Source organism: Lithobates pipiens, unplaced genomic scaffold (genome assembly GCF_037356315.1).
Source record: "Lithobates pipiens isolate NorthernLeopardFrog02 unplaced genomic scaffold, aLitPip1_a1.2 Scaffold_30, whole genome shotgun sequence".
Classification (NCBI taxonomy): domain Eukaryota; kingdom Metazoa; phylum Chordata; class Amphibia; order Anura; family Ranidae; genus Lithobates; species Lithobates pipiens.
In genome coordinates, this window is record NW_027507791.1 from 158,258,628 (window position 1) to 158,285,197 (window position 26,570).

General features: G+C 44.7%; 1 protein-coding gene and 1 pseudogene across 11 annotated transcripts in view; both read right to left on the reverse strand.

The window, feature by feature from the left end:
- Nucleotides 1-26,570, reverse strand: part of MTA1 (metastasis associated 1) — a 635,520-nt gene that overhangs the window by 190,922 nt on the left and 418,028 nt on the right. The window lies entirely within an intron of this gene.
- LOC143948044 (5S ribosomal RNA) lies at nt 18,359-18,477 on the reverse strand (annotated as a pseudogene).

Genomic DNA, 26,570 nt, shown 5'->3' on the forward strand with positions numbered 1-26,570 from the left:
ACATGCCTGTCCATCCCTGTGTGTGTGTCCGTCCATCCCTGTGTGTCCGTCCATCCCTGTGTGTCCGTCCATCCCTGTGTGTCCGTCCATCCATCCCTGTGTGTGTGTGTGTCCATCCATCCATCCATCCCTGTGTGTGTGTGTCTCCATCCATCCATCCATCCCTGTGTGTGTGTGTCTCCATCCATCCCTGTGTGTGTGTGTCTCCATCCATCCATCCATCCCTGTGTGTGTGTGTATCCATGTGTGTGTGTGTGTGTGTGTGTGTCCAGCCTACCTGTGTCCCGAGCCTTTGTCCCGAGCCTCCGTCCCGTGCCTTGCCTCCTTGCCTCCGTCCCATGCCGTGCCTTGCCGCCGTGCCTTGCCTCCGTCCCGTCCCGTGCCTTGCCTTGCCTCCGTCCCGTGCCCTCTTCGTCGGCGCCTCGGCGGCCATTGTAAAATTCAAAAGCTGCGCCGCCGCCTTCGCCTGTGATAGGCGGAACACTGAATTTCCCAGCAGCCTGTGTTCCGCCTATCACGGACATCGTATCATCCTCGTCCGTAGTACGAGGATGATACGATGTCCGTGATAGGCGGAACACAGGCTGCTGGGAAATTCAGTGTTCCGCCTATCACAGGCGAAGGCGGAGCCGGAGGCGCGGCTTTTGAATTATAGAATGGCCGCTGTCTGTCTGCTCGACACGCTGATCGAGCGGGCAGACAGCGATGACTCGAGTATAAGCCGAGGGGGGCACTTTCAGCCTCAAAAAAGAGGCTGAAAATCTCGGCTTATACTCGAGTATATACGGTATTCCAAAAATATCTGGAAAAAAATTAAATTTTCAAAAGACTCATTATGCCTTCAAAAGTGTAATATGTGGTTGAGAAATGAGATGCGTCATTTTTGCTCGTAGAACGTCTGAAGGTACTACATCAATGTTGGTGCTCTGTATGTAGCCAGGCTGTGTAAAAGTCTCACACATGTGGTATCGCCATACTCGGGAAGAGTAGCAGAATGTATTTTGGGGTGTAATTTGTTGTATGCATATGCTGTGTGTGAGAAATAACCTGATAATATGACCATTTTGTAAAAAAAAAAATTATAATAAAAAAAATCTTCATTTTGCAAAGAATTGTGGGAAAAAATGACAACTTAAAAAAACTCACCATGGTAATTACTTAATACCTTGGAATGTCTACTTTGTAAAAAGGGGTCATTTGGGGGGTATTTGTACTTTCCTGACTTATTAGTGTCTCAAGAAATGAGATACACCTGATGTACTGAAGGCCTGATCAGATGTGATCAATTTTCAGCGATTGGCACCATAGTTTGTAGACTCTATAACTTTCACAAAGACCATATAATTTACACTAATGTGGGTTATTTTTACCAAAGATATGTAGCAGTATAAATTTTGGCCAAAATATATGAAGAAAAATTACTAATTAGCAAAAATTTATGACAGAAACAAAGAAAAAGGCATTTTTTTCACAAAATTTACATTTTATTTTATTTATAGCACAAAAAATAAACTCATTAGTGAATAAATACCACTAAAAGAAAGCTCTATTTGTGTGGAAAAAAGGACGCAAGTTTCATATGGGTACAGTGTTGCATGACTGAGTAATTGTCATTCAAACTGTGAGCGCTGAAACCTGAAAATTGGTCTGGTCAGGAAGGGGGTGTAACTGCACTGTATTGAGGTGGTTAATCACCGCTGGGTTTTTAATTTTTTGTGCTATAAAAGAAAAAAGACCGAATAATTCTGTAAAAAAAAAATTTTCTGTGTTTCTGTTATACAATTTAGCAGATTAGTAATTTTTCTTCTTAAATTTTGGCCAATATTTATACTACTACATATATCTTTGGTAAAAATAAGTACAAATTGGTGGATATTATTTGGTCTTTGTGAAAGTTATAGAGTCCACAAGCTATGGTGCCAATATCTGAAAATTGATCATACCTGAAGTACTGACGGCATATCATTTCTTGAGACCCTAACATGCCATAAAAGTACAAATACCCCCCAAATTACCCCTTTTTGGAAAGGAGACATTCCAAGGTATTTAGTAAGAGGCATGATGAGTTTTTTGAAGTTGTCATTTTTTCCCACAATTCTTTGCAAAATCAAGATTTTTTTTTCACAAAATTGTCATATTATCGGGTTATTTCTCACACACAGCATATGCATACCACAAATTACACCCAAAAACACATTCTGCTATTACTCCCAAATATGACGATACCACATATGTGAGACTTTTACACAGCATGGCCACATACAGAGGCCCAACATGCAGGGAGCGCCATCAGGAGTTCTGGAGCACCCAGGCCAATTCTGACATTTCTCTCCTACATGTAAAAATCATCGTTCATTTGCATAATAAATAATAAAATTACATAGAACCCCAAAACACTATATATGTTTTTTTAGCAAAGACCCTAGAGAATACAATGGTGGTCGTTGCAACTTTTTACCTTGCACTGTATTTGGGCAGCAATTTTACTAACGCTAACAGTTTTGTGCTTTAAAAAAAAAAAAAAAAACAGTAAAGTTAGCTCAATGTTTTTGCATAATGTGAAAGGAGTCACCCTTCAAAATTGCACACGCTCGTGGAATGGTGGCAAACGTCGCTACTTAAAAATCCCCATAGGCGACGCTTTAAAAATGTTTTACTGGTTTACGTGTTTTGCGTTACAGAGGAGTTCTAGGGCCAAAATTATTTCTCTCGTTAACGTTCGCAGCGATACCTCACGTGTGGTTTGAACACCATTTTCATATGAGGGCGAGACTTATGTATGCGTTCGCTTCTGCATGCGAGCACATGGGGACAGGGGCGCTTTAAAATAAAAAAAAAAATTTATTGTGCATTTTACTTTATTTTAGTTTGACACTTTTTTTCCCCAAAAATAATTTTTTTGATCACTTTTTTTTTTTCCAAGAAAAGTTTTATTGTAAATGTTGCATAAAACTTACAATTCAGCACATCAGAACAATACAGCACAGTGATGTTCAAGTCGATTAATAACCAAGGAACAATGAATGAAACAAATCACATGTCTACAAGTTAAGGCAAATACCTTTAGAGGAGACGAGGATCATGAACAAACTGACCCGTTTACCTAAAAGCTCCTCTAGGTCAAAAACAGACACAAGGAAAATTTGAGCAATGCGTACTAATAGAACAAAACAGGAAAAGTACATGCCAAGGCATGCGTAACGTACTCAACAGTGGGTCATCTTGTGTCGAGGCATTAAGGTAACTGGAGACTTTAATGCCCAGGAGCTTGGGGATTTAATTGGTAGCAAGTATGCCTTATTACCATGCCGGGAGAGGTGTGGGGGTGCGGTCACGGACCCCAAGCGACCCCCCTGTGAATGCTACCCGAGAATATACATATATCCAAACACCAGAAAAGCAAAGAAAAAAAAAAAAAAAAAAAAACAGGGGAGGTGGAGGGGAGTGGGAAGAGAAGGGACATGGAGGGGACCATGAGTGACGCATGCAAAGGGGGCACCCAGACTAGGATGTAAGTGCCCGACTTACACACGTACACGTCGAATATGTTATCACTTCCAGAGGATGACAGCTGCCCTCAGAACCAGCCTGAGGGTGGTAGGGGGGGCTATGCTGCGTTTACCCAAAGCTTTCGAAAGCTAGGGATGCATCCTCTCATTGGGAAAGTAGAAGTTTATATTCAGATAACTTAAAGTGGTTCCAGCAGGACCATATCTTCATGAATTTAGACGCTGTGTCTTTGGCTTGGTGGATGAGATCTTCCATTTCCGCAATTCTAGAAATGCGATTAAACCAATCTGCAGTTGTTGGCACTTTCGTGGAGTTCCAAAATGTGGGAATACACATCTTGGCCGCATTGATTAGGTGGAGAGCTAATGAACGATGATAATGGTTAAAGGGGATCGAAGAGTGATGTAATAACATTTGCCCTGGAGTGTAATCAAAATGGTAAGTCGTGATCTTGGAAGTCAGTCGGTGTACAGTTTGCCAGAAGGGTTGGAGTCTAGGGCAGGACCACCATATGTGTAGCATGGAGCCTGTATCCTGCGAGCAACGCCAGCATTTGGAAGAGATAGTCGGGGAGATCTTGTTCAATTTAGTCAGAGTTTTATACCATTTTGAGAAGATCTTAAAGCCATTCTCTTGGGCCGACACGTTAATAGAACCTTTATGAATCAGCGTGTAGATATTTTCCCACTCGTCTGGGGAAAGATTAAGGGCAAGATCTCTTTCCCAGCTTCGAACGGCCACATTGGATTTAGGATCATGGGTCGAAAACAGCATCGGGTAAATATTGGAAATTAAGTGTCTTTGTTGTTCTGTTTGCAAGCACAAATTTTCAAACAGGGTGGGTTGTCTAGAGAAGTCACTGCGCTTATGGGGATCAGTTAAGAAGTGTCTTAATTGGAAATAAGTCCACATAGGGCAAGCAAGATCAACATTCCGTGAGGGGATATCAGCCCGGTCCAAAAACGACCCCGCAGAAAAGAAGTGTCTTGCCTGCATCACATCATGGGGCCAAAATTCCGACAAAAAGGAGGTTGACATGCCCGCAGGGAATTCTGGATTCTGTCTAATTGGGGTCAGGGGACCATTTAACGAGGAAATATGGTGTACCTTACAGGCCTTCTGGAACAATCGAAGGGTGCTACCGATTAGCGGATGTTGTTTACACGTACTAGGTGTGTGTTTTGAGGCCAACCACGGCAATGAACTTATCGGCAGTCTAGTAAATTTTTGTTCTATATTAATCCAAGCTTTCGAGTGAATATGGACATTCCAATCAATAATACGAGTCAACTGGCACGCCCAGTGGTATTTAGACAGGTCTGGTAAGCCTATACCGCCTGCTATTTTGGGTAGGGCCAGCCTGTCAAGACTAAGTCTGGGACTTTGAGAGCCCCATATGAATCGACGTATGGCCGCTCTATATGAGGCAAAAAAAGTCTGGGGTACCTTAATGGGGACAGTTTGAAAAATGTATAGCAGACGCGGGAGGATATTCATTTTAAGTACTGCAGCCCTTCCAAACCAAGAAAACAGACCTGACGACCAGTCTTTAAGATCTTTTTGGATGTTTCGAATGATAGGGATATAATTAAACGTGTATAGGTTAGATAGGTGAGATGGGAGCTTGATTCCTAAATAAGTGATGGCGTCTTTAACCCATCTAAAGGGGGAATTGGCTTTGCATATTGTGAGCGTCTCAGGGTCTAAAGATACATTCAGGGCTTCTGATTTGGATAAATTAATTTGAAGATTAGATAGGGTGTTGAAAGTAGCGAAATCCGCGAGTACATTAGGTAGGGATATATGAGGATCTGTCAAAAATAGGAGAATGTCGTCCGCAAAAGCGGCTAACTTGTAGATAGAATCAGATATTGTAACTCCTTTGATGTCTGGGTTAGCTCGTAGCCGATTGAGCAATGGTTCCAGGGTTAGCACAAATATCAAGGGGGAGAGGGGGCACCCCTGGCGAGTTCCATTTGATACAGAGAAGGCGCCCGACAGGTGGCCATTAACTCGGACTCTAGCTGTTGGGGACGAGTACAGGGCTAAGATAAAATGAAGCATGCGTTCCTGTAATCCTATCCGTTTGAGAACTGCTGACATATAGTCCCAGGCCACCCTGTCAAACGCCTTCTCCGCATCAAGGGAAAGGAAAAAACCTTGTTGACGGGAGGACGATAACCAGTGGTGAATGTTGATAGCTTTGATCGTATTGTCTCTTGCCTCTCTGCCCGGTACAAAACCAACCTGGTCTAAAGAAACCAGGTTGGGCAGGAGAGGCAAGAGACGGTTGGCTAATATCTTTGCGAAGATCTTAAGATCAACGTTTAGGAGGGAAATTAGCCTATAATTCATCACAAGTGATGTGTCCTTATTTGGTTTAGGAATCACGGCTATGTGAGCAGTTAGCAGGTCTCTAGGAGGGTTATCGCCAGACGCTAAGGAATTAAAGGCGGTCAGAAAATGCGGCTTGAGAGGATCAATGAACGTCTTATAGTATCCCGACGTTAACCCGTCTGGGCCCGGGCTTTTCCCAGGTTTCATTTGTTTAACCACTTTCAGACCGGACCATTTTGCTGGTAAATGACCAGAGGTCTTTTTACACTTTGGCACTGCGCTGCTTTAACTGGTAATTGCGCGGTCATGCAATGTTGTACCCAAACGAAATTTGCGTCCTTTTCTTCCCACAAATGGAGCTTTCTTTTAAAGGTATTTGACTGACTCTGCGATTTTTATTTTTTGCGATATAAACGTAAAAAGACCGCAAATTTTGAAAAAAAATGATATTTTCTACTTTTTGTTATTAGAAAAATCCAATAAACTCAATTTTAGTCATACATTTAGGCCAAAATGTATTCAGCCACATGTTTTTGGTAAAAAAAAAGTCAATAACTGTATATTTATTGGTTTGCGCAAAAGTTGTCACATCTACAAACTAAGGTACGTTTTCTGGAATTTACGCAGCTTTTAGTTTACGACTGCCTATCTCATTTCTTGAGGTGCTAAAATGGCAGGGCAGTACAAAACCCCCCCAAATGACCCCATTTTGGAAAGTAGACCCCCTAAGGAAATTGATAAGTGGCATGTTGAGCCCATTGAATATTTTATTTTTTTGCCTCAAGTGATTGAATAATGACAAAAAAAAAATCTTTTTTTTTTTTTTTTACACAAAGTTGTCACTAAATGATATATTGCTCACACATGCTATGGGCATATGTGAAATGACACCCCAAAATAAATTCTGCTGCTTCTCCTGAGTACGGGGATAGCACATATGTGGGACTTTTTGGGAGCCTAACCGCGTACGGGGCCCCGAAAACCAAGCACCGCCTTCAGGCTTTCTAAGGGCGTAAATTTTTGATTTCACTTCTCACTACCCATTACAGTTTTGAAGGCCATAAAATGCCAAGATGGCACAAAACCCCCACAAATGACCCCATTTTAGAAAGTAGACATCCCAAGCTATTTGCTGAGAGGCATGTTGAGTCCATGGAATATTTTATATTTTGCCACAAGTTGCGGGAAAATTACAAACTTTTTTTTTTTTTTCACAAAGTTGTCACTAAATGATATATTGCTCACGCATGCCATGGGCATATGTGAAATGACACCCCAAAATAAATTCTGCTGCTTCTCCTGAGTACGGGGATACCACATATGTGGGACTTTTTGGGAGCCTAGCCGCGTACGGGGCCCCGAAAACCAAGCACCGCCTTCAGGCTTTCTAAGGGCGTTACAGTTTTGAAGGCCATAAAATGCCAAGATGGCACAAACCCCCCCCCCAAATGACCCCATTTTGGAAAGTAGACACCCCTAAATTTAGGGGTACACTAGTGAGACTAGGTAATAAATGGCGGGTGCCCTGAAACTATAAAAAAATAACTAACCAACCAGCGTCACCTGTAACAGTTATATGGTGATCACTGGTGAAAGGGTTAACTAGGGGGCAATCAGGGGGCTTTATGCGGTAGTATATGGGGGTCCCTGGCGCTATAAAAAGCTGCGGCGAACCTAAATACCTACCTGCCTAACTAGCGTCACCTGTGACACTAATACAGCGATCAGAAAAACGATCGCTTATTAGGCTGGGTTCACACTGGAGCGATGCGGGAACGCCACGAATCCGCGGCGGGTTCCCGCATCGCATGCCTCCCGGCGGCAGTTCACACTGCCCTATGCGAACTGCTGGGAGTGTCAGTGAAATGTTAATGACACCCCCAGATCAGTTCGCATATCGCAGTGCGATCTGCAAACTCGGATCGCATGGTGTGAACACCCATGCGATCCGATTCTGCTGCGGACCAAAAAAAGGGTCCCGTGCGAGTTTGCGGCGGGTGCAACGCGAATTCAGCCATACTATCTGTATGGCTGAACTCGAATCGCACAGAGATCGGATGTGATTTGCACTGCAGTGCGGTGCGAATCACATCCGTTCTCATAAACCGCTGCAATGTGAACCCAGCCTTAGTGACACTGGCGACGGGGGGTGATCACGGGGTTAAACCTTTATTGGGGGGGTTAGGGGGGTACCTTAGAACTAAAGGGGGCTAACCCTAACTGCCCTAACAGTTATTACAGTCACAAATGACACCCGCCAGGTGATCAGGGGGTTAAACCTTTATTAGGTAATAAATGGCGGGTGCCCTGAAACTATAAAAAAATAACTAACCAACCAGCGTCACCTGTAACAGTTATATGGTGATCACTGGTGAAAGGGTTAACTAGGGGGCAATCAGGGGGCTTTATGCGGTAGTATATGGGGGTCCCTGGCGCTATAAAAAGCTGCGGCGAACCTAAATACCTACCTGCCTAACTAGCGTCACCTGTGACACTAATACAGCGATCAGAAAAACGATCGCTTATTAGGCTGGGTTCACACTGGAGCGATGCGGGAACGCCACGAATCCGCGGCGGGTTCCCGCATCGCATGCCTCCCGGCGGCAGTTCACACTGCCCTATGCGAACTGCTGGGAGTGTCAGTGAAATGTTAATGACACCCCCAGATCAGTTCGCATATCGCAGTGCGATCTGCAAACTCGGATCGCATGGTGTGAACACCCATGCGATCCGATTCTGCTGCGGACCAAAAAAAGGGTCCCGTGCGAATTTGCGGCGAATGGCTGAACTCGAATCGCAGAGATCGGATGTGATTTGCACTGCAGTGCGGTGCGAATCACATCCGTTCTCATAAACCGCTGCAATGTGAACCCAGCCTTAGTGACACTGGCGACGGGGGGTGATCACGGGGTTAAACCTTTATTGGGGGGGTTAGGGGGGTACATTAGAACTAAAGGGGGCTAACCCTAACTGCCCTAACAGTTATTACAGTCACAAATGACACCAATGCAAAAAAAAAAAAAAAAATGCATTGGTGTCACTGTGACTGGGGGGGGCAGGGGTAATTGGGGGGGGTGATCGGGGGGTAAAGGGGGGGTGTGAGTGTGCCTGGCATGTTCTACTGTGAAGTGTCGTGTTGGTGCAACTCACCGATCCTCTCTCCTCGGTGTTGGAACGAAAAATACCGACACGGAGGAGAGATTACATCACTTTCTCTCCTGTGTTTACATTACAGGAGAGGAAGTGATGTCAGGAAGGATTTCCATTCGTCGGGAGCAATCGCGAGGGGGTGGCCATGAATGAATGGCCGCCCCCTCATCCCGGATCACTCCCGAACGAATACCGACCGCCGCAGGCACCGGGGGGGGGCCCGATCGGGCCCCCCACCCGCGGGAAGGCAGGGACGTACAGGTACGCCCATATGCCTGCCCGTGCCATTCTGTCGACGTACATCGTCGTGCGGCGGTCGGCAAGTGGTTAAGTACCATATCCAGTTCTGAGGGTGACAAGGGTCTTTCCAAGTCAGCTGCATCTAATTCCGACAAAGGGTCGGGGCTGTAAATGGAAAGAAAGTCATTGATCATCTGAAGCCGGGAACCGTCACTCGTGGGAGGATCAGCGGGACGTAGGTTATATAACTGGGAGTAATACGTCACAAATTGTTGCGCTATGTGGTCACTAGCCGTCAATTTCCGTCCTTGGGGATCAGTGATCGAATGTATGGTCATAGCGGCTTTCTTCCGTTTGAGGGCTCTTGCCAGAAGTTTTCCAGCCTTATTTCCGTATTCATAAAAGGTTTTTTGCGCGAGGGAATAGTTTCGACGTATTTGTTTATTTAGGGCCTCTAAGAGCTCTTTCCGGGCTTGGAGTAAAGCTGGGAGTGTCGCTAAAGCCTGAGAGTGTTTGTGAGCTCTTTCCAAGAGCTGTATGCGTTGGGACAATTTGGAAATGAGTGCGATCCTTTCCTTTTTCCGTCTGGCCGAGATTGCAATCAGATCTCCTCGTATCGTGCACTTATGGGCTTCCCAAAGCATCAAGGGGGACATGTCTGGAGAAGCGTTTTCTTGAAAAAATAATTTTAATCGGTTAGATATGGTGGCCGTAATAGTTTCATCTGTGAGTAAAGACGGGTCAAGCCTCCAAATAGAGGATCTGGTGGGGGCCTGTGCGATATCTATGGTCAGAGATACTGGGTTGTGATCAGATAAATACATGGGGTGAATGGAAGCGGAATGTAGAGATGGAAGATCATCTTGTGAAATGAAGATATGGTCCAATCTAGAATACTTATTACATGGGGTTGAATAGTACGTATAGTCCTTAACATTGGGATTCAACGTTCTCCAGGAATCATGTAACGCTAGATCTTGTAATCGGTCCTTGATTGTCCTAAGTGCTCTATATGGTATGGAGGATGTAATATTCGAAGTGTCAAGAGAAGGATTTAGGGGGACATTAAAGTCCCCTCCGAGAATTAGCATACCCTCCTGAAATGTGATAAGTTCCCTGAGAGCCGCATTAAAAAAACGGGACCTGGCCATGGTTAGGGGCATAGATATTGGCTAGGGTGATAGGTTTGCCGTAGAGCGTGCCTTTAACAAAAAGGTAGCGAGCATCTTCATCTACACAAGTATCCTGTATTTGGAACGGGCAATGTTTTGCAATTAAAATGGAGACTCCCTTGGTCTTGGCAGAGTGATTAGTGGCATGCAAAGAGGTAGGGAAGCGGAAGTTTGAGAATTTCGGAGAGGAACCCGTTTTAAAATGCGTCTCCTGGAGGAAAGCAATATCAGCTTTGCATCTATATAATTCAAGTAAGACTTGAGACCGTTTTTCTGGTATGTTGAGACCTCTAACATTTAGGGATACTAAAGTTATAAGCCCATTAGTGGGCCGACTATGGGGTTTTGACATGGTATTGTTTAGTGAGAGAAGAAAAGAAATGCGGCTATGTCTGAGCTTTAGGCCGCGTACACACGGGCGGACTGTTCGCCCAACTTTGTCCGCTGAACAGTGTTTGGGCGGACAGTCCGCTCGTGTGTGGGCTTTCAGCGGACAGTTTCAGCGGACAGTTTGACGGACAAGGTTTTTCGGAATTTCCGAAAAACTGTCCGCTGAAACCTTGTTTCAGCGAACAGTCCGCTCGTGTGTAGGCTTGTTCGTCAAACTAAGTTCCGCGCATGCTCAGAAAGGATTTACACGCCGAAAGTTATAATACAGTGTATAGGACGTCGTATTTTTCGTCCCGTCGTACGTGCCGTTCACGTCATCGCGCACGGTTTCAGCAAACTGTTCGTTCGTCGTGTGTGGCCATGTCCGTCCATGCTAATTTTGAGCGGACTGTTTGCTGAAACTGTTTGACGGACAAAGTTGGGCGAACAGTCCGCGCGTGTGTACGCGGCCTAAGTCAGTTGGTACACTGGAGTAAGGGCTAATGGAAAGAGAAGGAAGCGAGCTGAGCGGCCTTCAGGCTCAGGGCCTATGAGTAGTCACCCGCGAGAGCGGAGAGAGTAATAAGGTATAACTTATAAGGTATAACTCTGGGGTAGGGGAAGGGGGTGGCAAGGGAGGGTAAGGTAGGGTGGGAATCGGATGGTAATGAACAAAAAGAGGAGTAAGATAACCCAACTTGTGCTGATGCGTAGGTTAGATCTGGGGTGGGAAATTGGAAATTAGCAAGAACCAGCTTGCTAATCTGAGGAGACCGAGAAACTGATTCCAAAAAATAAAACAAGAAATATATATATATACCAAAAGCGATGCAGTGGAGGAATAAGAACAGAACAGCTGTAAGAAGGTAAAAACTATCGGGCCACTGCGTGGGGGTTGGTTTGAGACAGTGGAGATAAGCTAAAATTTAGAACAATAACAATAACAGTAACAGGTCTAAGCTGGCCGACTGGAGAGAAAGTACATTAGAAAAAAAAACACATATGTTATAAGGGAGGAGGCCAAAAATGGGAATAGGTAACCGAGGCAGATGAAAGGAAAGAAAAAAAAAAAAAAAAAAAAAAGGTGGGAGCCAGGGCCTATTAAAAGTGGCCCTCTTCAAACCGTTCGTTAGATGGTGCGGACCGGTCGAGCCAATGGAGTGACCAGATAAGAGTAACAAATATACTGGAGGAAAGAAAACAACAAGCAACCACAAAAAAAAAAAAAAAGGGGACACCAGAAAAAGATACGAAAGTTAGATGTTACAATCAAGGTCCAATCGACATCCGAAGGGATCTGAAAACAGCAACCTGACCCGCTACTTAACTGTCCGCTTGGTTGGTTCGAAGCAGATCCTCAACGATCACGACATGCTCTCCTGGACTGCGGTGCTTTCGTCGGGCTGGGTCCGTGCGTTAGACCAGAAGCCATGGGTTGAGCTTGTGGGTCCGAGGGGGAGCGTCTCCTCCGAAAGCGGGAATCCTGAGTGTCCATGGTGTCATCGCGTGGAGCGGCTTTTCTGAGTATGGTCGGTCTGAAGTCCGCATACCAATCGGGCACCGCCGTCAACGGTATCTCCAAGGTTTCACAGAAGTGACGAAGATCCTCCGGAACACGAAGGAGAGCAGACCGACCGTGTGCCGAAGCGGATAATCCGAAGGGAAACTTCCAGCGATAGGGTATTCCCTTGGCCCGTAGAACTTCCAGAATTGGGCGCAGTTCTCTACGCCGTTGCAGCGTAATGTTCGACAGGTCCTGGAAGAGGTGAATGTTTGCACCATTGTACAACAGGGGTTCCGCCTCCCGGGCTTTTCTCAGGATAGCTTCTTTCAACTGGTAATCAATTACACAGCATATGACATCCCGTGGTGGGTCTGTTTCTTTCCCCCTGGGGCGTAGAGCGCGGTGAATCCGCTCCATGCCTATCGGGGTGGCGACAGGTCTGTCTAATAAATTGTTGAATAGGGTCGTTACCTCTAATAGCAGGTGTTCCGCTTCGATGGATTCGGGCAAACCGCGGATGCGGAGGTTGTGACGCCTTCCACGGTTATCCAAGTCCTCGATGTGGCGATTAAGATCTCTCAATTGCAGGGTATGCGTATCGATGGTCTGACAGGAACGCCGGATCACTGTAGAATGGGTCTCCAATACGTTTTCAACTTCCTGCACTCTGCCCGAGATAGCTTGGATATCTACTCGTAGGTCCGAGATTGCCGCTGTGAGGGCCGCAGTAAGGGTTTCTTTGATATTGGTGGCCACCGATCGGAGGTCTTGTAGGCTAGGTTGTTGCTGAGGAGTGAGAACAATGCCATCTTCGGCCGGGGGGGTCCGCCGGCGAGCGTTGTGCGACAGGCCCGTAGCTTGTGCCGCTCCTCGTGGCGCCGCCATATTGCCAGCTTGGCTCCGGAACATATCGGGTATGTTTTGGCTCAGGCGCCCGGTATTCTCCCTTGGAGACCTCGAGCGGGAGGCCGAAGAGCTTCGGGATGAAGTTCCCATGATTTGCGTGATGGAACGAGGGTAGAAATCCTCCGTTAAAGGCTGATGGTTCTCTCAGTCGGCAGGAGCTGAGGAGTTATGCTGCCATCTTCCACCGAGGTCAAGCCACGCCCCCAATTTTTTGATCACTTTTATTCCTATTACAAGGAATGTAAACATCCCTTGTAATAGGAATATGGCATGACAGGCCCTCTTTACAGTGAGATATGGGATCAATAAGACCCCCCCCCCCCCCCCCCCCACTTTGAACCGCAGAAACCTCTGGTGAGGAGGAAATATATGGACAAGCAGCTATGCATCTCTGATGTCGATGGACACCAGAAGTTTTTCTCCTTGCAGAATGGAAACGACTGACTTGATTGACTCCATGCAAATGGAGCGGATTTTCAGGAACCGATTTAGATTATGTAGATCTAGACTTGGTCTGATATCCCCATTTGGCTTTGGCACCGTAATTAGGCTTAAGTAAAACCTCAAACCTTGCTCTTGTTTGGGAATCTGTCTGATCACCCCTTGAGCCAATAATCGGTCTAATGCTTGCAACAGGGATTGCCTTTTCCCTGGATCCTTGGGAACGTTTCATCTCAGAAAACGAGATGGTGGAAACTCTCAAAGCTCTAGCTTGTATCCTAGACACTGTGAAGAGAGTCCATTTGTCCTGAATCTCCCTTTGCCAGACTACTGAGTACATCAGAAGTCTTTCCCTCCCACCTTGGTGAGGGGAGATGCCTCTTCATAAGGAGGTCTTGTATTCTGCTTTGCAGACTTGTAGCCCCAGGTCTTCCTTTATGCGTGGTCTGATGGCAGAGGCCGAACAGTTTAAATGAAAGATGCTTATATTTTCTTTTGACTGGCAAAAGAGTACTATTTCCGCTGGAAATTGTTTGAATGTATTTATCCAAACTATCGTCAAATAATCGTTCTCCCTTAAAGGGGAAACTACTTAGAAGGTTCTTACAAGGCGTCTCAGCTGACCAACCCTTTAACCAAAGGGTCCTTCGCATATGTACAAGTACAAACGCAAGGCGTGATGCCTGGTGAATAGAATCCTTCATAGCGTCTACAGCAAAGCATAATGCTTTAGGTAGCTCGGCCAGTTCCTGTACTTGTTGTGCAGGGAGCTTATCTGAGAACATCTGTGAACTGGTCCTTTAAAGCGGAGGTCCACCCTAAAATGGACCTCCGCTCATCGGAATCCCCCCCCCCCCCCTCCGGCACCACAATTGGCACCTTTCAGGGGGGAGGGGGGTGCAGTTACCTGGATAATCCAGGTAACTGCACCCACTTCCGGGATAGCTGTCTGCGGAAAGGGGCGTAGATTACGCCACTTTCCGCAACTGCCCGCCCCTTTGCGCAAGTGCCCCGCTGCCTGCTGGGAAACGCACAGCTCCCAGAGGCAGCGGGGACCGTCCGGATTGCGCCGCGCGGCTCGCGCATGCGCAGTAGGGAACCGGGAAATGAAGCCGAAAGGCTCCATTTCCTGATTCCCATACCCAAGATGGCGGCGGCAGGACCCGACAGACGACCTAGCGATCGGCTTCGGGTGCCGACATCGCGGGCGCGCTGGACAGGTAAGTGTCACTATTTTAAAAGTCAGCAGCTGCAGTATTTGTAGCTGCTGGCTTTTAAAAAAAAAAAAAAACGCGGAGTCCCGGTGGACTCCCGCTTTAAGGACTGACAGATGCCTATAGCTACAATTGCAGGCTGAGCAACAGTACCTGCTAAGAAAAAAGGGATTTTAACAGACCTTCCAACTTCTTATATGTTGGATCTTTAAGCATTGTCCACTGGGTAAAAAAAAATATATATATTTTTTCATATTGGAAATCGCAGCGTCAACTGCTGGAACTTTCCATCTTTTAGTGAATCTTTCTTCCATAGGATAGAGCTTTGCGAGTCTCTTTGGAAGGGGCCCAAATGGCCAACACAAAGTAAGGTGAACGTACTATACACCTCTACAAGGGGGGAGGGGGGGATTCTGTCAGCAGATTTATAGTTTTTTTTAAAACCACAGAAGCATAGGGTGTTTCCCAATGTTACTAGGTGGAAGTACTGGGTTGTAATTAAACCATGCAGCTAAAGCAGCTGCGTCAACCAATCAGCCACCTCCCATATAGAAGTTTAACACACATCTCTGTATTAGCAACTGCTGTACTTTTTACCAAATCCCACAAGATCTATGTAAGAACCCCCTCTGCCGCTGGGACCACACATGTTCTGAGACAGAGCTGCACTAAGACGCATCATAGGTAGTGTAAGTTACTCCTTATAGAGGAGACATTTATAAGGCATATAAGGTATATTGAAGGAAAAAGCAAAGCTTCTTCCCTTACCTTGTCCTCGCTGCAGGATACTGCTGATTTAACCTACAGATCCAACTTTCATCCATCACGGCGGGCTGCGTTTAAACACGCTCAAAGACTGGGGCCCTTTTAAAAGGGGTTCCACTCCTTTGGGCCTTGTATAGCACCCCTCAGGACAACTTTAGGAAATGTAGCAAGACCAAAAAGAGTCCTGGTTCCTAGGGTCCAGCTCTCAAAGAGAAGCATTACAGGCAAAACCTTGTTCTTGCATCGAGGTCCAGGTACCATCCTATGGAATCAGTGGCTAGGATGGATCTGATTGTGGAGGTTTCTTTAAATCCAGCATGGATCCCTCCTGGAGCACCGCAGAGCACATCTTCACTCGTGACCAACACCTTAGACACTGGCGAAAAAAACTGAGTGCTCCTGGAAGGAGGAGGGGTTATATAGAGGAGTCAACTTCCTGTATTGGTTAGACCAGTGTCAACACCTGAAGGTAGGCCTATAACCCACCAAGTAATTACTTGAGACTCTGTGTCCTATGATGTACGATAAAGAAATAGGATTTTATAACAGCTGTAAAATCCTTTTCTTTTGAAGTACATAACGGGACACAGAGCCATAGTAATTACTATGTGGGTTATAGCCCACCTTCATGTGCTGGACACCCCAAGCAGGAATTTGCCTCCCTATATAACCCCCTCCCAATACAGGGAGTATCTCAGTTTTGTAGAAAAGCAATACACGTGTATACTAGAAAGAGGGGCGGGACCTCTGTGTCCCGCGATGTATTTTACAGGTAAGCTGTTATAAAAATCCTATTTTCTTTAATCGTACATCACGGGACAGAGAGCCATAGTAATTACTATGTGGGATGTCTCAGAGCAATGCCAAGTAAGGGGAGGGAGACACACCCAAAGTCGGGCACCATGAGATCAAAGGTTTTATACTGCTGCCTGCAGTACACTGCACCCAAAGGCGACATCCTCATGTCTTTTTACATCCACCAGATAGAATCTGGTAAATGTATGGATTGAAGACCAAGTTGCGGTCTTGCAGAATTGAGCCATGGAGGCTTGGTGATGCACTGCCTACAAAGCACTAACAGCCCTAGAGGAGTGCGCTTTGATTTGAGAGGGTAGAACTACCTCTTTAAACCATAAGCTTGAACGATTACTTGTCAAATCCATTAAGAAATAGAAGATTTCGATGCTGCCTGTCCTCTTTTAGGACCTTCAGACAAGACAAAATATCAGTTTTCCGAATATGAGCAGTCACCTTTAACTAGACTGACTGCTCTCACCACATCAATAGAATGTAGTGATCTTTCGTCCAAGGAACAGGGTTCTGGAAAAATGAAGATAGAACAATATCCTGGTTTAGATGAAAACCTGATATTACCTTTGGGACAATGTTAGGATGCGGACGCAATACTAACTTATCCTTGTGAACAATAAAAATATGGCTCTTTACAAGAAAGAGCAGTCAATTCTGATACCCTTCTTGCAGCATATATGGTTACCAGAAAAAATTGTTTCCTTGCCAAGGACCAAGGGAATATGTGATATCAACCCAAAAAAAGGCTGTTTTGTAATGCCAACAAAACTAAATTCAATTCCCAAGGGTTCAGGGGTTACGGAGATTAAGCCGTGTTACCCCCTGAATAAAGTTACGACCCAAAGAATGCAAAGCAAGTGGTCACTGAAATAATAACGATAAGTAGACCTGTCATTAGAAAACACTCAAGGCCAGCCTCATTTTTCACCCCATCTGCAGAAAGTCAAGGATTCTACCCTTGACCCATTTCCTGGGGTGCAACTCCTGGTTTCACACCAGGAGACATGTTTCCCAGACTCCATAAAATAAAATTATGGCCAGCTCCCTTGCATTAACCAAGTTAGAAACTACTGAACCTAACAGCCCACGCTTCTTCAGAGCATTGGTCTCAATAGCCAGACTGTTAAATTTAGCGTTTGTAAAGTAGGATGGAACATCGGACATTGGCGAGAGAAGGTCTGGCTGTGATGGTAGGTCCCTTACTGCCATCTTTAAGATCTCTGCATACCAAGATTTCCTGGGCCCCACTGGGGGCCACAAGAATCAACAACCTCCCATCCTGCTTGATCCTGTGAAGAAGTTGTGGACGCAGGCAGAATAGGAGCCAATGCATAAATCAGTGAGAACCAATACCACGGGAATAGCAAGGCATCTGTTCCGCATGCTAGCGGATCCTTTGTTCTTAAAACAAAGTTGTCGATTTCTTTGTTGAACCTGGACGCAAACAGATCTATGTCTGGGATCCCCACTTTTGACAGGAAGATATCGGGGTGAAGGAACCATTCTCCCGGGAACAACTGCTGGCGACTCAAGTGGTCCGTCTGACAATTTTCTATTCCTAGAATCAAGACTGCCGATAGGCAAAGTTCATTGTTTTCTGCCCAAGATAGGATATGATTCACCTTTCTCTGGGCCGCACAACTTCTTGTGCCCCCTTGGTGATTAATATAGGCCATTGCTGTGGCATTGTTGGACTGAATCCTGACAGGACAATACCGTAAACTGTACGTCAGGCCCTCAGGACCAAGAGCTCTGCCTGAATTTCTAAAATGTTAATGGGCAAGGCCATTTCTGATCTGGGCCACTTCTCTTGGGACAGTTGCCTCTTCCAGGACTGTTCCCCAACCTAAACAAAAAAGTTGAAATATGTTACCTATTCTTAGGTAATTAAAATAATAGATTTTTGGATATTAACCATAAACTGAGGCTCCAGAGCACCCAGCCTACAGCACCTGGTATCTCCAGGTGGTCTCTCATCCGGGTACTAACCAGGCTCGACCCTGCTTAGCCTCCAAGATCAGGCGAGATGGGGTGCTATCAGGGTGATGTGGCCGTAGGCTTTGGAGACAGACACATTGGGAATGTAGAGCTTGAACCCCTTGTTCCAAGCCAATAGGATACTGTTTTACAGCAGTCTCGAAAGAAACTGAGCATAAGGAACGGCCATGAATGAAGCCACCATCTTTCCCAACAACCTTGTGCAAAGTTGAATAGAAGAAATTCATCTTGCTTTGACCACCTAAATCAGTTCCTTTATGGTGCTGATCTTTGCCTGGAGTAAGAATACCCTATTCTGGGTGTACCTATGATCGGACCCAAGTATTTTAGCCTTCTTCATGGTTTTAAAGAAGATTTCTCCTAGGTTGAGAATCCGACCTAGATATTACAGGTAGTTGAATGTGGTGACCATACTTTGGTCTAAGCGGGCTACTGACTGGTCTATCAAGAACAGATCGACTAGGTAAACCATAATCATTATACCTTGGGCACTTAATCTGGCTAGAAGAGAGGCCAGAACCTTTGTAAACACTCGAGGTGCAGTAGCTGGACCGGAATGTCAATTCGGATTGAAAAAAAAAAGAGGTTTGAATCAAACCCTAACCTCTGTTCTTACATGGGGACCCCCATGATCACTTTTTTCTTTTTCTCTGGATCCTTAGAAACGTTTAATCCAAGAAAACAAGGAGACGGGAACTCTTCCTGCCAGATCCTTGAGAACTGCAGAAGAATCTCCCCTCTTCGATTGAACCTGATGGTGAAAGCCGATGAAACTGCCTGGAGGCCGATGCCTCTAGCACAGGAGAAGGAGCTTTAAAACGAAAATACTTCTTTTGTTAAATGGCAAAAAGGGGTGCTTTCCAACTAGAATTTCTTTGGATGTATATAAGAAATGTAAATAGCTGTTTCACTGAAAAAAGGAAGACTAGCCAGGAACATCTTACAAGGCGCTTAGCAAAGGATGCAAGGCCTGAAGTATAGAATCTCTCATAGTAACTATTTCAAATATAAAGCTGCCTCCTGGGCCTGCTGAACAGGATAACCTTGAACATCTGTTTAAACTAGTCTCTCAATGATTAAAAGGGGCTGTAAAGGTTTGTGTTTTTTCATCTTAATGTCCCAGCAAGGATTGCTCCAGAGGAGCTCAGCACAGCACATCTTCACCCAAGACCAACACCTTGGACACTGGCGACAAAACTGAGGTACTCCCATCAGTGGGAGAGGTTATATAGGGAGTGCACCTTTTCATTTAGAGCATGCCAGTGTCCATCACCTGAAGGTGGCCTATAACCCATATAGTAACTACTATGGCTCTGTATCCTGTGATGTACGATAAGAAAGAGTTCAATCCCTTTTTCTGCAGGCTCAGCTGCAACATAAATTAATGCATTGAAATCTCTGCATAGGGGCTCATATTCATTCATAAACTGGGGCATAGTAAACACTTTTTACTATGCCACAGTGATGACTGAATATAGGAACACTTGGTAACGATCGCTATGTTCATCTAGGAAAGGAAGGTGGCTGGTAAAGATATTTTTACCGGCCTTCCTACTCTCCATTCTGACATGATCCCCTCCTGAGCAGTAGCTGCAACTGGCAGGAGGCGGGGAGGGAAAGCTGGCCAGCTGGAAGCAGTGCTGTAGGTCCATATGGACCTGGCAGCAAAAGGGTTAAAGGCACAAATACCTTATGAACAGTGGAAGAGAGAGGGAGACCTGGGACCATTCAGAGGCTTTTATTTAAGCCCCAGGAAGGGGAAAAGTGCTCATTGGCCTGTTATAATCTATAGGTCAATGTTTGAAGATACAGGGTCCACCCTGAATCATGTGTGTGTGGTGATGCACATATAAAAAAGGCTTACCGCACTGGGATCACTCGCTAGCAGGAGGACTTTGATGGAGTCACTTTCGTTTTTTGAGGTGAAAGTGATTTTTAGGACTATTTTCTTGCACTTTTAAATATATACACACAACATAGGTTGATTTATGATGTTATTAGGAGAAGAAATCTTGGATGGTGTCACACTTGTATATGCACATGTATTGATTGAGTTTTTAGCAGTGCAACACATTTCCTTTGTCATTCTGCTAAAATTACTGTCTTTGAACAGAATGTGGTTGATTTAAGATAAGAAAGCTGTGAGAGAGTATCGTTTTCTACTCTCTTTGAAGCCACCGATTGAACTCACAGGTCTGGGATATCTGTTAACAAGAAAAAGAACTAACAGATGTCATTTGTGGGACAAGCCTTATGCTAAAAGGAAGGGCTGGACCCAGGATGAAGCCTGGGTAAAACATTGGTGTTCTGCATTTTGAGGAAATTTAGGCTCCCGAGGAAGTGGATTTTCTTAACTTTCTCTTGTGTAAGAACCACCCCTCTTCCTGTGACATCTTTAATTTGTAAAAGTGCCTCACCAAAGAAAGAAGTTCTTCTTTAATTGGCATACACAAGATGCCAGCAGTGATAAAGTAATATATGAGAGCAGCTTACTGGAAATTTCCGATTAATTATCAGGTTAAGTGGCTGTGACTGAAGACTGTAACCAATCACCACAATCCTTCTCCCAGGGTGGTGTCTATATCAAGTGCGTGGTGAGGTGGGCGTGCGTGCCCCTGATGAGGTCAGTTGTGACAAAAGCCGGACGGGCGGACATACGCACACCACTACGCATGCGCAGTCGAGGATCGGTCATTTTGTTTTCTGGAATCGTGGTTTGTTGGCTTCTGCAATGCCATTACATGCCTGTATTAATCAGGAAATGTGTGAGTGAATCATAGCTTTAAATCAATAGTTATTTTAAGCAGTATTGCACTATCTTTGGCAATCTTTGCTTTTTATATCTGAACCTGTCTGGAGTATTTGTAGTTTACCCGGACATCCATCTTGTGGTCCTACTACATACTGGATGTTGTCACACGCTGGAGAGTGACCGTTTGATTATCTATGCTGGTGAGCTGGAATACACACAAGCGCAGATTGACCACTCTAACAGAAGGTCACTGGCTGCCTGGTAAGCAGAATCTGAGTGTGTGAGGTGTCACTGGGTTCCGATAGGATTCCTACTAATCAACAAGGCACTAATTTAATAATTTCTTTTTGGGACTTTTTATTTTTTTATATATATATTTGCTCATTTAAGTGACATTACTTGAGTCATTCACTTCTAGCACTGCAATTTATATATAAAATAGCATGCAATGCCAAGCTGCAGCAAAGCAAGGCTAGTGGGCTTGTAGAATGCATTAACTGCTTGCCGACCAGCCACTGCAGTTGTACTGCGGCAACATGGCTCGGCTGCGCGAATCACCTTCATGTTATGCCGTTTCTAGATTTGCCCACTTGGCAGTCGCAATCACCACCAGACTCCTGCGATTGCTCGGGGCACAAGGAGAACCGGGATCTGATCGCTCCCTAGTGGTTAACCCCCTCACTGCCAGTGACATTTTTACAGTAATCAATGCATTTTTGTAGCACTGATCTCTGTAAAAATGTAATTGGTCCCAAAAATGTGTCAAAATTGTCCGACATGTCTGCCATAATGTCGCAGTCCCGTTAAAAAAAAAAAAAAAAACGCAGAATGCCGCCATTACTAGTAAAAAAAAAAAAAATCATAATAAAAATGCCATAAAGCTATTCCCTATTTTGTAGATGCTATAACTTTAGCAAAAACCAATCAATATACACTTATTGCGATTTTTTTTTTTACCAAAAATATGTAGAAGAATACATATTGGCCTAAACTGACGAAAAAAGCGTTTTTTTTTTTTTATATATATTTTTGGGGGATATTTTTTATAACAAAATTTAAAATAGATTGAATTTTTTTCAAAACTGTGGCTCTTTTTTTGTTCATAGCGCAAAAAATAAAAACTGCAGAAGTGATCAAATACCACCAAAAGAAAGCTCTATTTGTGGGAAAAAAAAGATGTTTGAGTGCAATGTCGCATGGCCACGCAATTGTCAGTTAAAGCGACATAGTCCCGAATCACAAAAAGTGCTCTGGTCAGGAAGGGGGTAAATTCTTCCGGGGCTGAAGTGGTTAACAGCAGCTCCATATTTTCATGTTTCATGTGCACCATAACCAAAAGTTATTGCAAAAAAAGATTTCTATAAAATGGCGACAGGTTAAATTATAGGTTATTTTCATCACTAGCAGACAAAAATCTATAAGATACACCAAAAAAGTTAAGGAAGCAAAATCTTTGTTGTCCAGTGTTACCTACAGTAAAACAGCGTGTATGCTGTAAGAAATTTGTTAAGCAGCTAAAATGTGAGTTTGGCACTCTGTAGTTGTCAAGAAAATGGAAATAATCAACATCTCTGAATGCTTTCCAGGTTATTTTCTTTCGCACCACTAACGGATCTTCGAACTGTTTGTCATTGATGGTTTCTTCACAGTAAGAGCTGTGTAAATGTGGAATGGACTCCCTCCAGAGGTGGTTATGGCAAACTCAGTAGATTGCTTTAAAAAGGGCCTGGATTTTTTCCTAAATGTAGATAGTATAACTGGGTACTAACAGTTATAGGTAAAGTTGATCCAGGGAAAATGCGATTGCCTCGAGAGATCAGGAAGGATTTTTTTTCCCCTGCTGTAGCAAATTAGAGCATGCTATGCCTGTGGTTTTTCACCTACCTCTGAATCAACTGTGGGTGAAGGATTGTGCATATGGGATTGTATTTTTTTTTTTTCTTTTTGGTCGAACTTGGACTTGTGTCTTTTTTCAACCTAACTGTAATGTAGCTTTAAAGTTCAGCTTTAAACTGTTTTTTCATATAGAAAAAAATTAATACAGAGATAGAAAACTTTGTTTCTCCTGAATTACACATCAGTTTACACTTTTTGAACATTATACTACAATTTTTAAAAGTATAACAATGGGTACTATAGGCTACTTCACATGAAGTCCCAGTATAATCCCTTAAAGCGGGGTTCCACCCTAAAGTGGAACTTCCGCTGATCGGAACCCTCCCCCTTCCGGTGTCACAATTGGCACCTTTCCGGGGGGAGGGGGGTGCAGATACCTGTCAAAGACAGGTATTTACACTTATTTGCTTTAAGAGCTGCCCCACTAAGCTAGTGAGCTTAATTGAAAGCTTCTGGTATTCGATCTTTTGAATAAACATAGAAATTCCAGTGCCTCCTCAAGATGTCTTCCTGACATGAATATGAACAAAGCACATTATTCTATACTGTAAACATGTCTCTATCCAAACCACTTAGTGTGATTTCTCTCTGCTTTATTCCTCTGCTCTCTGCATAAGTCACTTCTGGCAGAGATTCCCGACACCAAGAGTTAAAAAGGTAATGGGGGAGGGAGCTCCAGCAAACACTCTGTGACTAAAAGCCGCAGTTGTGCATCATTCCCAAGTGAGCTGTCCACACAGTCTAACAGGATATCCCCCTCCCCTGCTGTGGGAGTGGAGAAAAAATTCCTTTGATTTGTATGCTACAGAAGAAATGGCTGCACCTGATCAGGTACAACTTATGTTGGAGTATTTGCTTCATCTCTGTGTATCACCTGAGGTTAGTAACTGGCCTGGGTATACAGTTGTGCTCATAAGGTTGCATACCCCGGCAGAATTTATGATTTCTTGGCCATTTTTCAGAGAATATGAGTGATAACACCAAAACCTCTCTTTCACTCATGGTAAGTGTTTGGCTGAAGCCATTATCATTCAACTGTGTTTACTCTTTTTAACCGCTTGCCGACCGCGTCATGCAGATATACGTCGGCAGAATGGCTCGTACATGCAGAATCCCGTTAGTCGGGTCGCGGGTCCCGCGGACTCAACCGCTGTGGGGATACCCATGATCGCCTCACGGGGAGGAAGAACGGGGAGATGCTAATGTAAACAAGCATCTCCCCTTTCTGCCTAGTGATGGTGTCACTGATCTCTGATCCCTGTGATCGGAGCAGAGATCAGTGACATGTCACACACAGCCACGTCCCCCCCCACAGTTAGAAACATGCCCCTACATTGACACCTAGTGGTTAACCCCTTTACTGCCAGTGTAATTTACACAGGAATCAGTGCATTTGTATAGCACAGATTGCTGTATAAAAATAGAAAATGCCATAAAACTATCCCGTATTTGGTAAACGCTATAACTTTTGCGCAAACCAATCAATCGCTTATTGAGATTTTTTTTACCAAAAATATGTAGAAGAATACGTATTGTCCTAAACTGAGGAAAACATTTTTTTTCTTATATATTTTTGGGAGATATTTATTATAGCAAAAAATAGAGTTTTTTTCAAAATCGTCGCTTTTTTTGTTTATAGTGCAAAAAATAAAAACCGCATGGGGTGATCAAATACCATCAAAAGAAAGCTCTATTTGTGGGAAAAAAAGGACGTCAATTGTTTTTGGGAGCCATGTTGCATGACTGCGCAATTGTCAGTTAACCACTTAAGGACCGCCGCATGTAAATGTACGTCGGCACAATGGCACCGACAGGTACAAGCACGTACATGTACGTGCTTGCCTTCCAGCGGGTGGGGGGGTTTCGATTGGACCCCCTCCCGCTGGCTGCGGCGGTCTATTTCGCTTCAGGAGCGATCCGGGATTAGGGGATGGCCGTTGGTTTCTGGCCATACCCTCTCGATCGCTCCTGGTGAATGTGAAGCTTCCCCCGCCTGTGTAGTGTAAATACAGGCAGGGAAGAAGTGATGTCATTCTCCTCGGGGCGGTCTTTTTGACCGGACTGTGAGGAGAACACATAGTAAGTGCACCAATCACTACACTGACACGTAGGTAAACATAGGCACACAAATCAACCCCCGATCCCCCACCCAGTCACAGTGTCACTGATTTCAGTGATCATTTATTTACTGATCACTGCATTTAGTGTCAGTTGTGACAGTAAAAAGTGTCAGGGCAGTTAGTGTTAGGTCCAGGGTAGCCCCCTACCCCACCTAATAAAGGTTTAACCCCCTGATTGCCCCTAGAGTTAACCCTTTCACCCCCTTTTGCCAGTGTCACTAAGCAACCGTTTTTCTGATCGCTGCATTAGCGTCACTGGTGCCGCTAGGTAGATAGTTATTTTTTTAGGTTCACGGCCAGGTTTCTATAGCATTAGGTACCCCCATATACTACCCAATAAAGGTTTTAACCCCCTGATTGCCCCTAGAGTTAACCCTTTCACCAGCGATCACCGTATAAGTGTCACTGGTGACGCTGGATAGCCAGTTAGTTATTTAGGTTCCCCATCAGGTTTTTATATAGTGTCCGGGACCCCCATATACTACCTAATAAAGGTTTTAACCCCCTGATTGCCCCTAGTTAACCCTTTCACCCCCTTTTGCCAGTGTCACTAAGCGATCGTTTTTCTGATCGCTGCATTAGTGTCACTGGTGCCGCTAGGTAGCTAGTTATTTTTTTAGGTTCACAGCCAGGTTTTTATAGCGTTAGGTACCCCATATACTATCTAATAAATATTTTAACCCCCTGATTGCCCCTAGAGTTAACCCTTTCACCAGTGATCACCGTATAAGTGTTACGGGTGACTCTGGTTAGTTAGTTTGCTTTTTATAGCATCATGGCACCCACCATTTATTACCCAATAAAGGTTTAACCCCCGGTGGGTGATATCAATTAGGTTTTAGGGTCAGGGTCTGCGTCGCCCCAGGCAGCGCTAGGTTAGTGCCAGTACCGCTAACATCCACATGCAAAGCATACACCTTCCGTAGTGGTATAGAATCTGAACAGGTCAATATCTGATCTGATCAGATCTATACTAGCGTCCCCAGCAGTTTATGGTTCCAGAAAAACGCATTGTTAGCGGGATAAGCCCAGATACCTGCTGGCACCTGCGTTTTGCCCCTCCGCCCAGCCCACCCAAGTGCAGTATCGATCGATCACTGTCACTTACAAAACACATAACTGCAGCGTTCGCAGAGTCAGGCCTGATCCCTACGATCGCTAACAGTTTTTTTTGGTAGCGTTTTATATTTAAATCCTGAAGGCAGTGCTTGGTTTTTCGGGGTCCTGTACGCGGCTAGGCTCCCAAAAAGTCCCTCACATGTGGTATCCCCGTACTCGGGAAAAGCAGCAGAATTTATTTTGGGGTGCAATTTCACTTATGCCCATAGCATGTGTGAGCAATATATCATTTAGTGACAACTTTGTGCAAAAAAAATAAAATAAATG